A 16,024-nucleotide genomic window follows, 5' to 3' on the forward strand; every position below is an offset into this window, starting at 1 on the left:
ACGTTTGCAGTGTTGTGTGCCCAGCACCTCTACCCGGTTCTAAAATATTTCCATGCCCTGGAAAGGAGAGCTGGACCCCATGAGCACTCACTCCCCATTTCCCCTTCCCCAGCCCCTAATCAGCTTCCCATCTCCGTGGATTTGTCTGTTCTGGACATTTCGTGTCAATGGGAGCCCACACTGTGTCTCCTGGGTCTGGCTTCTCTTCCTGAGCATCATGTGTTCAAGGCCCATCCACATGGCAGCCTGTGTCAGAGCGTCACTCCTTTTCGTGGCTGTATAATACTCCACCACGTGGACGGATCCTGTTGTGTGTATCTACCCACCCATCCATCCATCAATCACCCATCCATCCATCATCCCTCTATCCATCAATCATCCATCCATCATCCCTCTATCCATCAATCATCCATCCATCCACCCATCCATCATCCATCCATCCGTCCATCCACCCATCCATCCATCAATCATCCATCCATCCACACATTTGCAGAACTGTGCAACCTCACCACTACTGAATTGCAGAACCTTGCCACTGCCTCAAAAAGAAAGCCCATTCCACAGTTCCTATTGTGGCTGAGTCCCTTTTCACTGTGTGGATGGACCCCCTTCACCTGTTGATGGTCTTTGGGGTGATCTTACCTTTCCTCACCACCTCTGCATACCCCGAACATCTCTGGCCACCTGTCCCTGGCCATTTCAGAACAAGAAAGGTGGGAGCTTTTGGAGAACATTCAGGGGTGCTTGTGCCTGGCGGGCCGCAGCATGCTGCTTGGTGGTGAAAACCCAGGGGAATAAAACATCTCAAGTACATGCAATCTACAGTTGTGTGTAGGTCCCCTGAGGTCCGGGAGTCCACGTGACATGAGGGCTCATGCTCTCACCTCACATTCTCCCACTCAAGCCACCTCTTCAGACAGCTGGCTGGCACAGGGCAAGGGTGGCTTCTTCTGCACAAGGGGTGACGGTGCGATGCGACTCGCCTGGGCCGTGTGTCTGGGGCTGTGCTGCAGACCCCTCACCCCCCACTGGGCAGGTATGAACGGGGGGAAAACCTAAGAAGCGTCTGGTTGGGGATAACCATCACCCGTCCCGGGAAACCACCAGACTCTCAGGCCCAGGAGCCTGACTTATTCAGCAAAACGGAGCTCGCCTCCTGTGACCCCCTCGTTAACGAGATGAAGGCACGGGGGCATGCGTCTCACTGGCAGGATGGCCGAGAGACCCCGCCTGCATACTGATGCCTGCCTCTGGGGCCAGGGGGTGGGACACTTGTTTGTGTGTGTGGCAGGGCCCCCGCCGGCCGGCGAAAAACCGCGACGGAGAGAAATGGAACAAATTAGCGTGGAAGCTGATCACCACTGCCCCTGTTTTCCAATCATTATATTTCTGGGGAATTTCAGGCCCGTTACATGAAAAGGGAGACAGTGGATCCAGGACGCTTTGATAGTCAGGTTATGCTAATAAAGGGCTCATGTAAAATGCATAAGGTGTACCTTAGGAAGGGAGGCAATGGCTGGTAATTACTCTGTATACCTCATTCCGCGCGGGTTCATAAAGCCCCCTTTACATCGCAGCCTAATTACTTCGAGACAGTTGAGCACAAAATTACTTTCATCTGTAGGAACATGTGGCGGGGAGGCAGGTTGGAGCTGCACCTTTCCAAACAGCTGGCCGGCTCTGCGGATAATCAGGCCCTGGCTGAGCCTTGCTGATTGCAAAGTGCATTCTCTGATAATTAGATTATTAGGACAGAAGGTCTCCAGCCCACGTGGGAAGCGAAGAAACGGACCTCGGATCCACGACCGAGAACGCCTGGGTCGGGGCTGCGACGGACACATGGATGCGCGCCCCACCGGTGACTCGGGTCCTGGCGAGGCAGGGGCTCTCCTGGAGGCCAGGGCCCGGCCACCTGCAGGGGACGCCGTCTTCGATCCTGCTGGCCCGCGCATTCTGGGCGCCAGTGTCTTCGCGATGCGTTGGCATGTGTCCACAGCTTCTCTTTCAAGTGGCTCAGGTAGCATCCGTGCGGGAGAAACAATTATCTGCGGGGGTGGCCTCTGCAGGTTCCCGATGGGGAAGAGCTCCTCTCTGGGGGACTGGGGAATCACACGGTGGCTCCAGCCTCGAGGGAAGGGTCACAGGGCCTCAGCGACGTTCCCGGAGGCGTGTGGGGGATGTCTCATTTCATAGAAGCCGTGTGGCTGGTGGGGAGATGTGCCACGCCAGGTACGCAGCGGAGGAAAGCAGGCGAAGCGAACTAACCCGGATGTGCAGATACCAGTCCGCGGGGGTGGTGCCAACGTGCCTGACATTCTGAGTCCCCAACACCACGGCGTGTGCCAGGCGCAGTGCCGGGAAGGGAAGGGCACACGCTAAGGTCTTTCCCTCTCCATCCTGCGGTGGGGACGATGCACGTCTGTGCGGGCAGGGTCCTCACAGCCTGGGGTCTGCGTCGGTCCCTCAGGATGTGGGAGGGTCTTCGCATCGTCGGAACTGAATGCTGTCCCCTCTGCTCCCTGCTCCTCCCATCCGCGTCCTTATGTGGCCTCCCCTGCTGCTCCTTGCTCCTGGCCTTATTCCCACTTCCAGGACCTTTTCAATACGTGCAGTTGTCTCTTGGAGTCACCCAGGCTGAACCAGAGACCACAAGGTCTGGGGCTTCCTGACTCCGGGACCCCTCCTGGCCTACTCTTGTGCGCACTCACCATCCACCCTCTGAGGCCCTGGAGCACCTCCAACTCCTTGCACTGCGCTGCCGGCCCTTCCCGGTACTGAGTCTGTGGCTGGGAGCACCGTTCCCTTGTTCCCTTGTCACAATGTTCTCAGCGCCAGTGTCCCCAGGTGGAAGTGGCTCCCCCAGGGGAGTGGCCCCCCCCCCTGCCGCTGCCCTCACTTACAAGTTCTGCATCTCAAAGTCTGGATGTGTTCATGGGCTCCCCCAAGACGCTGCCTGTGGTGTTCAGCCAGGCTTCAAGGTGCACAGAGCAGAGATGCTCAGTGAACAGCCCGGCAGAACATAGGCCTCCTGTTCTCTTGAGGCTGCCTGGCACACTCATAATCCCCCTCCCCCCCAAGACCCAGGGGGAGCTCTAACTCAGAGACCCCGCCCCAGGCAGGCAGAGGACTCCGGGCTCTCTCAGATAGGGGGTGCCTCTAATACTCCCTGTCCTGGGCCAAGTCAGCTAGCGGGCATGATGCTGGTGTTTATGCCCCTGGGTCATGGCCAAAGGTCTGCCCGGACAGGGGCTCCATTTGTGTTCACCAGGAGAACAGAAAGGGAGAGGGGACTAGGGGAGGTTCTCCCTGATGTGCCTGAGAAAACCCATCTTCCTTATCTGCAAATAGGATCTTTGCAGATGTGAGGAAGTGAAGGGTCTGAGAGGAGGTCCTCCTGGATGAGGGGGGCCCTCCAACCAAGGACAGTGTCCTCCTAAGAGACGGAGAGGAGCTGGTCTCCATTCCTCTCATTGCAGAGAGGAGCAGGTCACGTTCCTCAGTGACGCACCTACCGACCTCTGTCTCCCCTCTTGCTGGAAACAAACGGGAGACGTGCTGCCTTGAAACAAATGGATTCAGTCAGGTGGTAGGAGGGGTTGGGGTGTATGCTGGAGCGGGAGGGGGCTTTATGCATCTGTACATGCGTTACACATTCTGCATCCCTACGAGGGGCTCCATTGATTGCTAATAATTTAATCCTCGTAACAGACTGGAGAAGCCCATTATCTAGGACTTGGAGAGGAATCGATATATTTTGCAAAGTAAAGAGTCTATTGGGTGCATGGTAATAAAGCAAAGGAAGCAGACCCTGTGGGTTTAATTTAGTGCTCCCCACCCACTCCAGGTAGCAAAGACTCATCATAAAGCATTTCCCTGCTAATCCTCGACAAAGCGTGTCCCCAAGCCCGGAGCCTGCTGAGGTAAATCAATGGCAGGGAAGATGATGACAAACCCCGACACAGACCTGGAAGCCCCAGAGATACATGCAGAGGGTGCTCGAGAGGTGTGGCAGTCCCTGAGGACATGAGATCTTGGGGTGCTTCCTGGAGGGCCTTTGTGGAAAGAAATGTCCCGAACTCCGACACAATCGGTGGTCACAAGAAATCAAAGACCCCCTGTTTTCGAGGAAGATCTGGAGGGACAAAAGTGTCTCTGGATTAATTCTACATCTCCACCTGTCTGGCCACAGGGTGCTTGTCCTGAATGTGACTCTGGGTGTATCTGGGAGGGTGTTTCTGGATAGATGAGTCTTTGAATCTCTGGATGAAAAAAAGCAGATTGCCCTCCCCGGGGTGGGTGGGCCTCATCTAATCAGGTGAAGGCCCAAATAGAACAAAACCTACAAGAAGGAGGACTTTCCCTCATTTTTCCCCACTCCCCATATCTCTTCTGGAGTTAGGAGATCTCATCTCATTTGTCCTGCCCCCCAGAGGGGAACTTACCCCCTCTTGGGTCTCCAGCTTGTAGGCAGCAAATCCTATGAGCCCATTTCATGCTGTAAACCCCAATGTTTTTCTCAGATCTCAACATCCCATCTCTGGGCTGCAGAGAGCTGACCGTATAGCATCCCCCTCCCCCTCCATGGCAAAGCACAGTTAAAATAAAAACAAATGATTTAAGTCATAGCCATTCTCTTCCTAGATAAGTTATCTGCTTTCTTAGAGTGGGCAGTGATGGTGAATAATTATATTTAAAAATAAGGGAGTAATAAAATGTGCCTGGGTTTTTTAATGTAAATTAAAATTTAAAAAATTTTATTGGAGTATAGCTGACTTACAATATTCTGTTAGTTTCAGGTGTATAGCAAAGTGAATCAATTATGTATAGACATACATCCATCCTTTTTCAGATTCTTTTCCCATAAAGTTTATTACACAGTATCGAGTAAGTTTCCCTGTGCTACACAGTAGGTCCTTATTACTTACTGATTTTATATATGGTAAAGTCTTTATGCCTGCCCCCAGATTTTCCCCCTTGATAACTATAAATTTGGTTTGGAAATCTTTGGCTCTTTTTTTGTTTTGTGAATAAGTTCTTTTGTATCCTTTTTAATTAGATGTCACATATAAGTGATATCATATGATGTTTGTCATTCTCTGACGTACTTCCTTAGTATGATCATCTCTATGTCCACCCATGTTGCTACAAATAATATTATGTCTTTCTTTTTCATGGCTGAGTAATATTCCACTGCATATATATGTACCACATCTTCCTCATCCATTCCTCTGTTGATGGACACTTAGGTTCCTTCCGTGTCTCTGCTACTGTGAATAGTACTGCCATGAACATTGGGGGGCACAGATCTTTTTGAGTTAAGGTTTTCTCTAGAGAGATGCCCTGAGTGGGACTACTGGATCATGTGGTAGTTCTATATTTAGTTTTCGGAGGAACATCCATAGTGTTTTCTACAATGCTTGCACCAATTGACATTCCCACCAACAGCGTAGGAGGGTTCCCTTTTCCCCACACGCCCTCCAGCATTTATTGTTTGTTTACATTTTGGTGATGGCCATTCTGACCAGTGTGAGGTGGTATTTTATTGTAGTTATGATTGTGCCTCCTTTTGTAAGGAAGAATTCTTCACAGATTCCTTTCTCTGTGAAGTACTACCTGGGCATTTTTCATATTGGATTAAAAAACAGAGTCCAAATTTAAGGACCATTTGGCAAATGAGGAAAGGAAGGGAGAACATGATTCTTCGCTTTCTAGGCACCTACAGGCAACGGCTCACACTGGGAGCCCAATTACAACCAGACTTGTTCCTCTCTCCTCGCAGCAGCAACGGATGAGGGATTCCGTTTCCTTTCTAAAGCCAGAAAGAGCAATGAGGGAAAATGGTGGTTCCTTTTTAATTTTACCATTGGAAAGACATGCAGCTGAGGTTAGGGTTACCTTGGGGCATCTTGTGATACACCAGGTCCTGGGCACAACAGCCTACTTAGGTGGTGGAATCGGAGTGTGCTTTTTGGAGACAACATGTACCCAGAAATGCACCTGTTAGAACCATCTTCTCATGGGCATAAAGATGGGAAAACATTCCTTTATTAAAATCGATTTGATAGATTCCAGGATTTTTAGGTTCTCCGCAAAACTAAGTGGAAGGTACGAAGATGAAGAGGAAAACGTTTCGACAAACGTCACACCTGTGTCTTTAGGCGCGGAGTCCAGGACACCAATCCTGAGTTTATGGTGATACTTTACAGTCAGTTGTTAGCATCTCAAATTAACCAGGCTCCATTAGGACCCCCACGGAGGGCGTCCAGGAAGCCATCATTATTCAGCTTTCGTGGATTTCTCTGTAAAATAGGGTCAGCTGCAGTATTTTTAGTGCAGAACAGCAAGATAGCACTGAATGCATCCATGGATGTCATAAAGGCTGCATTTAACTCCCAGATTTGGGTTGTTTAGAAAAAAACCAGGTCCTTCTGAACTACGAAAGAGGAGGGGGAAAAAGACATTAATTTGTCTCAGGGGAAATCGGCAAGCATTCTTTTAAATGAATAAATATTTTCTGGAATCCTACCCCTCAGCAGACACTGGACTGTGTGCGGAGGGCTGGGGGATTTCAGAGCTGAAGCAGATATGGTGTTGGTCGGGGGTGGATCTGACTCTGAGAATCATGCGGAGATGGGCACAGCCCAGCAGCAGATGCGCCCTGTCCTGTGGGTACAGCAAGCACCGTCTCTCTGTCCGGGGGTCTGCAAACTGCAGCCCTTGGTTGGTCCCGCCCCCTGCTTGTTATTTTCCATAAAGTTTTATTCGCACACGACCATGTCCATTTGTTTCTAGGCAGCCTGTGACTGCTTTCCGGCTTTATCCCGCCCCCGGTTGAGGAGCTGTAACGAAAAGACTGCCCGTTTGCCCTCTACCCAGAAAGCTTGCCCACCCCGGTCTAAATGGGGTTTCGCATAAGTTTCATGGTGACTAAATGACTCTCAGTTTATGGGTTGGCTAAAAAGGGATCGTTTCCCCGTGGGGCAGTGAAAAGGTCCCCAGACAAGGAGGCTAGTATTCTCTCTGAGTTGCTTAGAAACCTGAGCCCCTGGTATTTCAGCACCTCCTTTGCAAGACAAAGGCTGTAGCAGGGAAGGCGGGGCTTCCTGGGGGCCCTTTTATGTCAGGCTTGGAGCTCAGGGCCAGCCAGAGATCATTGGGCAAGCTGCACCCTTTAGAGAGAGACTGCAGGGGACAAGCCTCTCTTGTCACAGGGAGCAACGCCTCTAGGGGACCCCACGTCCCTAAGGTCTCATCCTGCAAACTGCTCTTTCCTTCAGCTTCCAAAGAGGAGCCTGGGTCCCTGCCACTCCAGCTCACAGACTGTCTTGGAAATTTTTACGTCCGACGTCTTTGAAATAGATCGTGTTTGCTGCCGTCCTGAGCACCCATCACTCACTGCTGTGGGCTACTTCCCTCCCCCAATTCTGTTTTACAATGATGGTAAATATTGCTATTTTGACCATTTGGAAGTGTACAGGTGGGAGCATTCAGACACTGACCAGGCTGGGCAATCCTCACAATCACTATTTCTAAAACTTTTTCAGCAACTCAGTCAGACAGCTCACCTCTATCCACCATTCCTCACCTCCTTCAACCCCTGGTACTTCTATCTGCTTTCTGTCTCGCTGGATTGGCTGGTTTTAGATATTTCATAAAAACAGAATCCCATGGTCTTTGTCCTTTGGGGTCTGGCTTATTCCACTGAGCAGAATATCCTTAAATCAACCACAAATGAACCGTGTGTCAGGGCTTCACTCTTTTTCATGGCTGCATAATATTCCATCCGGTGCATGGAACCCATTCTGTGTATCTATCCCTCTGAGGATGGACATTTTGGCAACTTCCCCCTTTTGGTTACTTTGAGTATGGCTTCCATGAACATAGGCCTACTAGTATCTGTTTTAAATTCTTCCGTGTTTATACCTAGATGTGGAATTCCTGTGTCACGTGGTGGTTCTCAGCTTAACTTTTGGTGGAACTGATAAGGAGTTTTCCTCAGAGGCTGCCCCAGGTTTCCTCCCTTCAGGGCTTCCAGTTTTTCCAAATCTTCATTAACTCTCGTTCTTTTCCACTTAAAAACTATCCCCATCCTACTGGGTGCGAATGGGGTCTCATTGTGGTTTTGATATGTGTTTCCCCATCAACTAATGATGTGAGACATTTTTCACGTGCTTCTCGGCCATCTGTGTCATCGTCTTTGGCCAAAGGTCTCTTCGGATGTTTTGCCCGTTTTAAATTTGGGTTGTTTGTCTTTTTGTGGTTGAGGGGTGGGTGTCGTTTACAGAGTCTGGAAACGAAACCCTTATCAGATACGGGATTGTAGATACTTTCTCCCGTTTCCTGTGTTTTGTTCCCCGACGTTCTTGTTTATTATTTTCATTCTCTTTGTAGTGTCCTTTGATGCGCCAAGGTTTTAAATTTTAATGAAGTCCAATTTATCTTTATTTTCTTGTGTGGTCTGTGCTTTTGGTGTCACATGGAAAGAGGCACTGTTAAACTTGAGCTGCGGCATCTGAAGCAATATTGGGAACAGACTCTTTGAGGGACCCCAGGAAATGTGTGGGGGTGAGGAAGAAACACCCTGCAGCACAGGATAGGACAGGATAGAGCAAGGATGTCTGGCCACCCCCGAGGGGACAGTGTTCGGTCAGGAGCCCCCATCCCTGAGGGACCCTTGTGCTTTTAAAGTTTGTCATAGGTAGCAATGGACAGGAGTGCTGGGGGAAACTGAGGATCAACCGGTCTTTGAAGGACAATTCGTACCCATTAAGTATCAGTTCATACTTAGTATCCATACTTATTCATCCCCCACCAGGCTGAGAAAAGAAAAAAATAATGAACAAAAGGAAGGAACCCACCGTGGCATGTCTTTGCTCTCATGCCAGGCACCTTTTCCCTAGTGTCAGATTCTGCTCCACAGAAGGGGCATTAAATCAGGGGTCCTGCCCCAGAGCACCGGGGTTTTCCTGGCGAGTGGCGTCTGCCTTGAGTGGGAAGCAACCCATGGAAACCACAAGAATTCATTTATTGCTTATTAAAAGCTCTGTGGAATGAAGGTGAGAGGAAGTTTTTGTTTGTTTGTTGGTTGGTTTTTTCCTGCGTCTTCTGGAACTTACAGCTATGTAAATACATCCAGATATTTGCTATCATGAGAGGCACGGGGAAAAAAGAAACCCTTCCCACAGCAGAAATTTGGTCATTGTCACCCACTGGGGCAGGTCGTCATTGTGACACAACCAGACGCATCCGTGATCCATGGTCAGCTGGTGGGGCTGCTGGTTTGGGATTTATGGCTCTCTGGTCTTGTCTTCCCCAACCCCCGGGCAGAGGCGTGAATTGGGTTCAAGTGTCGAGAACGGACTCGTAGATGCTGGGCGGCAGTGGCAGATCTCTGTGGGAGGAAGAGTCGAAGCAGGAACAAGGCCACTGGGTTGGAGACGCAAGTTCTAGCCTTTGTGGGGAGAGTGCCCTAGGCGGACCCAGGTGAATATCCCCCGACTGCGCCCCCCTAGAAGGCTCTTTTTCAGCATCTGCATTCCAGAGCCTGAGCTGGGACCCCTCTTGCTTTCAGAATGCAAGTCAGAGACACCGTGGGTTATTAATAAACAACGGATGTGATGTCTCCCCCTGCACAGTTGACACGCAGGTGTCTCAGGAGAGCCGGCTCTGACTTCTACTCACCTACTCGTTATTGTTATGCATAGACCATCGAGGTGCGCCAGGCACTTCAGGGGACTCCGAAAGGCCAACTTCCCATTTCGAGGTTACCCTTTCAGCCCATGCATCTTTAATGACGACCTCTCCCTCCCAGAAAACCCTGACCCATGAATAAGCGATGCATGCACACACACCTCCCGGAGTCGTGCGTGTCAACTTTGCTTGTCTTTCGCTCTTTCTAGATCTTTCCCCAGCTCTGGAGCATGCACTAGGCTGTTCCTTTTGTTTTTCAAAACTCTCACCACCATCTCACAGAAAATGAGCAATGAGAAAGGGGCGTCACCGTATGACAGACACACGCAACAGTTCTTGGGAAGAAGGACTTTGCTCTGATGTGGCGTTTACGATGGATACTGTGTTTTGGGGGTTTTCTTTTCAGTATTACGAACCCCAGGAAACATCTTTTCCCTCCATCCCTTTTTGAATCAAATTGCAACATGACATTCCATAAAATATCTTTTGGGCAGCTGCTAAAAACGAGACCATCCCAGGCGTGACAATTAAGCCACAACGGTCAACTCACCTTCTCTGATACACTTTATGGCTTATTCTTTCAGGTCAGCGTTTCCTATATGTGTTTTTTCTGTTTTTTCAAAAAGCCCCATGATTGATTAATAGCCTCTATGTTTTAAAAGTTTCTTTTTCTTGTGTGGAGAGGCAGGGGGGGAAAAAAAATCATTTGCCTTTTAATGGGGTGTCAGATTTGTTTCCCAAACCTTCTAAAAGGTTATCATTGTTACATATGGACAAGCACTTTCTTCCGCATCAATGAAAAGTCTGTTTGCAGGGCAATTCACTGCCGTCTCTCGGCGGCGGTACCGTGGAAAAGTTAATTTCACCATTTTGCAAAGTGGAGGGGCGGGACCTCACCCTGCGGTTAACGATTTTCACATGGAGGGAAAGGCGCTGCTGGCTTCTCGCACGTACTAAATAACCCTCAGGCCGGCCGGCGTCCGGGGCATCTTGGCAGCACGGTGGGGGTCAGAGTTCACGGACGTGTCCACTCCCATTAGGTTTGTCGTAAACCTGTGTGCAATTAAGTCTCCCTCGGCCAGGAGCCCAGACCCAAAGCAAGGCGAATGGGTGAGAGGGCTTATATCTGGGTTCAGCATTGCTGGCCGAGTCTTGTTCCGTTCCAGGCAGTGGAACTCTGCCTGTGGGCTTGGGGGGCACGGTCGGTGACCAGCCAGCTGGTCTGAGCTGACCGGGAGGGTCTGCACAGGGTTGATATTCTATCTCATGATTCTGACCCCTTAGAGACGGGCTATTTTTTCCTACAGAAGGAGCTGGAGCAGGAGCTGTGCGTAGGTGTAGCAAACAGCAGGAAGGGACAGTCAATGCCATCCTGGCTGCAGTGCTTGTTGTCTTGGGGGTGGGGCTGGCCATCCCTGGAGCGGCTGGCACCTCGCCTGTAAGGTCCACGAGGACAGGGCTCGGCTTGCTGCTGCTGGATGAGAACGCTGGGCTGCACGATGACTAGAATGCAGTAGTAAATATCGGTTGACTGGCCGATCAACCCCAACGGCTGGGGACCAGCAGCAGAGGGAGGGCTGCCTTTCTGTAGCTCCTGCACGGGGAGGTGAACTCTGGGCTTGGAGACCCCCCACCCCAACCCCAGGAGGCTAGGCAGTCTTTGCGACCCCGGCCAGAGCTGAGTGAATGGGAACAGGGTCTGAGAACCCCTTTGCTCGGGAGGGTGGAAGGTGGTGGCTCCCTTGTCTGAGTGGGGAGGTCAGTGGGGCACCGACTCTGAGGGGTCCACCCTTGCTCAAGAGGCAGGAGTTTCCCTTCTTCCCACCTCCGGGTCCTGCAGGATGTAAGCAAAGCATGGAGACCGACTCAGAGCAGCAGGGCTGGCGGGCTCTGAGTGCGCCATGGACTGGAGCATAGATTGCAGGTGGTCAAGGGTGGGTGTCCCCCTTCTGTCCACTCCAGATGTCCCCCAGACCACCCAGTGAGCCCAGACATGACATCCCTCCGAGTCCTCATTCTGTACAGGACGGCGGCCTCAGTGCCCTCCCCATCTCCCAGGGTGAAGGTGGAGGTGGTGACTGGGAAGTCCAGTCCAAGACCTCCCATCTCTGCTTCTGCTGTCTCTCGGCTTTTCCTCCGTTTCTGATTCTCTCCTCCTCTGTGTCTTATCAGGACACTCCCAGTTGGTGGTAAGGCCACCCGCATCCATGATGTCCTTAATGCATGATGAATCTGTGACAACCCATTTGCAATGAGATTACAGAGGCAAGTTCTAGGGCTTAGCACACACGTATCCATTGACAGACCACTCTTCAGCCCATCGTACTTTTTAATGTATTATCCACAATGCAAGGACTCAATGTGGTAACTTTAATATCGCCTCTGCTGTATTGACCTACAGACGATTGATCAATACGAAGAAATAAGGGGCAGGTGGAGGTTTCTCCTGCCCCAGAAAGACACCATCTTAGTACGTCCACGTTCCAAAGTGTTCTCTTGTCTCCTCGTCTTCCAGGAGTGACCTATATTCCACGTTGCTTTTGCACCAACTCTGTGTGATCTTTGCTTAGACAAACTTTCATCAAAAGACGAATGAACAGAAAGTTTAAAAAATAGATTAATTACCAACTAATTGTGTGCAGAGTGTGTCCAAGGATAGAAAATCAGGGCATTAGCCGATAAGAACATATTTCAATATTTATGAAGCGATTTTTCTATAATTAAGAAGAATTCTGTAATAGGTTTTTATTGTTGTCATCTTTTTGAATCTTAATCCATAAACTGTTATCAAATCATTAGAAGGAAAATGTAGAGCCACGACGTGAATATCTTCCCTTTGATGAGCCTGGCAGTATACCAGTTGTTTCAGGTTTTTGGATCACATTTGAGGATAAATAAATGCCATTAGAAGTTTCTGACTCATTATAAGTCTGAAAAGAGGTGGAACAAGAGGGAAGCAAATGAAAGAGAAGGTTACCAGGAGGGTGCAGTGAGAGGAGAGAGGCATGTGTGTCCCACGTGGTGGTCCTCAGGCAGAAGGCAGCTCTCTCACCCTAGACATCCCACAGGCAGTGTGGCGAGGGTCCAGCGGCCTCACGTCCATCAGGAAGGGGGACCCACCCCCTCACAAGGTGGACAGCAGAGTTTCACACCAGGGTGGAGTCAGTCAGGGGGCTGAAGATGCCCATAGGAAGGAGATGCCTTTGTTGGTCAGGAGCTCCTTCCCCCAAGAAGGGCCACCATCATCAACTCCACACGGGGGCCAATAGGATGCTCCTCCCAGGGTCCCAAACAGGAAACACTCTGCCAGGCGGGGCTCTCCAGAGACACAAAACCAGTAGGATGGATAGATTGATGATTGATAGACAGATTACATTAAATAGATAGATAGGTGATAGGTAGATAAATAGATGAGATAAATGGTAGGTTATAGACAGAAGATGGATAAATGTAGATCCATGATAGGTAAAGGTAGACAGGTGACAGATTAGGCAGACGGATAAACAGCTAAGATAAACAGATAAATGGTGACAGGTGACAGATCAGTAAATAGATATAGAGATAGATAGATAATAGATGCATATATACATGCACAGATGATAGATTATAACTAAGTAAATAGCTAGAGAGTAGACAGATAGATACACAGATACACAGATAGACAAGTACATTAGACAGGTGGATAGAAAAATTACTGACAGCTAGTTAGATGAGAGATAAATGATAGATGATAGATAAAATGTAGGTAGTTGATAGATTAGATAGCTGGGGATAGATAGATAAAAAGAGAAATGACAGGTAGAGGATAGATCAGTATGTAGAGAGCTTGGTAGATAGATGGCTGATGGGTAGGTAAACAGATTAGATAGGTGATAGATAAAGGATGATATCAGATAAGACCAAAAATCCATCGTATATATAATGTATATCGTATGATATGTAGTTAGATGATAGAGGAGATGCATGGTTATAGTCAGATGGCTAGATAGTTGGATAGATGTTGGATAGACGAGAGAGCATTAGGTAGATAGGTAGATGGTAGACAATAGATAGATACGTAGATAGGTAGATAGGTGACAGATGATAGAGTTTGTTAGAAGGCATTGGCTCACACAGTTATGGAGGCTGAGAAGCCACATGTTGTGCCATGAGCAAGCTGCAGACCCAGGAGAACCACTGGCAGTTCAGTCCTACTCTAAAGGCTTGAGCAGCAGGAGACCTGATGCTCTAAGGTCCAATCCAGGGTCAGGAGAAGACCAAGGCCTTCACTCAGCAGTCAGGCAGAGAGAGGACGAATCCCTCTGTCTCTACCTTCTGTTTGATTCAGACCCTCAACTGATTAGACGAGGCCCACCCACCCTGGATTCCAGTGGAATCCTCTGTCCACCGATTCAATGCTCCTCTCATCCAGAAACACCCACCCACAGACACACCCAGGAATGAAGCTTAACCATACATCTGGGCCCCCCTTGGCCCCGTCACGTAACGCATAGAGCGAACCCTCCCTCACGCCAACATGTGCCCCCTGCTCGGTTTTCCCTTGGGCTCCCTCCAAACTCAGCCAATGGTCTCTCCGGGAAGTTGGACCTGAGCTCTGGTTTTTGGCCATGTTCATGGCCGTTATGCTGACAGCACAGGGTTCCCAAGGGACGATCGAGGCCAGAGAGGGGAAGGCTGACCCGGGCTGTCAGCCGCTGAAGCGATGGCACAAAGGACATCAGATCCGTGTCATCAGCACATATCCTTTCCGTTTGAGGTGGCATCTCGCCCCGTCGGGGCTGAATTATAAAGGAAGGGGTGCGGTGGGCAAGCCTTTGTCTAAAATACACCTGCAATTATTTGGTACATGGCTTCAGTTTCTTGAGATAAAGGCACTGGCTCTGCACGACGCGTTTTGGATCTGAGCCGTCTGTCTCATGAGCTGAGTAATGAGACGTGTGTGGGGAGCCAGGCGGGCCTCACGCAGCGGGCACCCCACGCCCCGGGGGGCACTCGGCCTCTCATCTCCTCAGACGCCAGTAATGAGTGATAATGAGCCTCCTTTCATTCACCCAACGTGGCTGGGGGCGGGTGGCACGTGGAGGGGGCCCCCACGGTCACAGTCATGATATAGGCTCGGAGAATTGCTCTAAGTGGCTCCTCAGTCATGTCTCAGTGGGAGCAGCTCACGGCATTGGGGAGAGAACAGATCACAGCAGGGGACACATATCCCCGTCCCACACACAGGCCCCCACCTGCTGCTCCCTTCCAGGAAGGCAGGTCTGGACCACGCTGTTCTTTCAGAGCTCATCCGGTACTTGTAATAAGTCTCCAAGTTCAAGAACTACGGGTTGGACCCCCAACACTCCGAGAGGGGCCTGCACATGCGTGGCACCACTGTCATCTAGGACCTGGGCAGAAGGGCCCCATCATCGTCCTGCCCCAGACCTGCGGAATCACCTGTATGAACAAGATTCCACCTGCTTCCTGTCGGCATGACAGGTGCATGCAGGCTTGGAAGATACTGATGCTTAAAGAGGCTGCTGATGGAGTTCCCACTGTGGCTCAGCAGAAATGAACCCAACAAGTATCCACGAGGATGCAGGCCTTGCTCAGTGGGTTAAGGATCCTGCGTTGCCACAAGCTGCAGTGTGGGTCACAGACGTGGCTCATATGCGGTGCTGCTGTGGCTGTGCTGTAAGCTGGTAGCTGCTGCTCTGATTCAGTCCCTAGCCTGGGAACTTCTATATGCTGCAGGTTCAGCCTTAAAAAGGAAGGAAAAAAAGATGCTGTCTGAAACCTTAGAACGGAAGACAATGTGCTAGAGACACAGGTAAGGGCAGGTTGGAAAGGTGGGCTCTTCTCCTGCCTGACCCCCGCCTCTCGGAATACAGCTTGGGTGGCCTCTGAGGATGGAGAGGTCTGAACTCCCAACTGCAAGCACAAGGAGGTGGGGGCCTCGCCCAACACAGCCGCAACCAGCTTGGGTAGGTGGTGGACAATCTCTAGCTCTCTAATAATTGTCAGGGTGACAGACCCCGTAATCCACGCGTGTGCAGAATACTTGAAAGTGTGCAACGTGGGGCATGATCCTCCGTCTTGCTCAGGCGGCCATAATTAAATGCAGCAGACGGGGTGGGCAGGGGGCTTACAAACAGCAGGGGTTTGCCTCCCGCAGCTCTAGAGGCTGGGTGTCCCACATCGCAGCGGGATCAGGTTCTGTGCTTCCTGGTTCCTAGACCGAATCGTCTTCTCGCCCCGTGTCTGTACCCGGAAGAAGGGGGGCCCCCTCTGGGGTCTCTGTGAGGACACTCACCCCGCGCGTGGGGGCTCCACGTTCACGACCTCGTCATCT

The sequence above is a fragment of the Sus scrofa genome, chromosome Y, assembly GCF_000003025.6.
Source record: "Sus scrofa isolate TJ Tabasco breed Duroc chromosome Y, Sscrofa11.1, whole genome shotgun sequence".
NCBI classification, from domain to species: Eukaryota; Metazoa; Chordata; class Mammalia; order Artiodactyla; family Suidae; genus Sus; species Sus scrofa.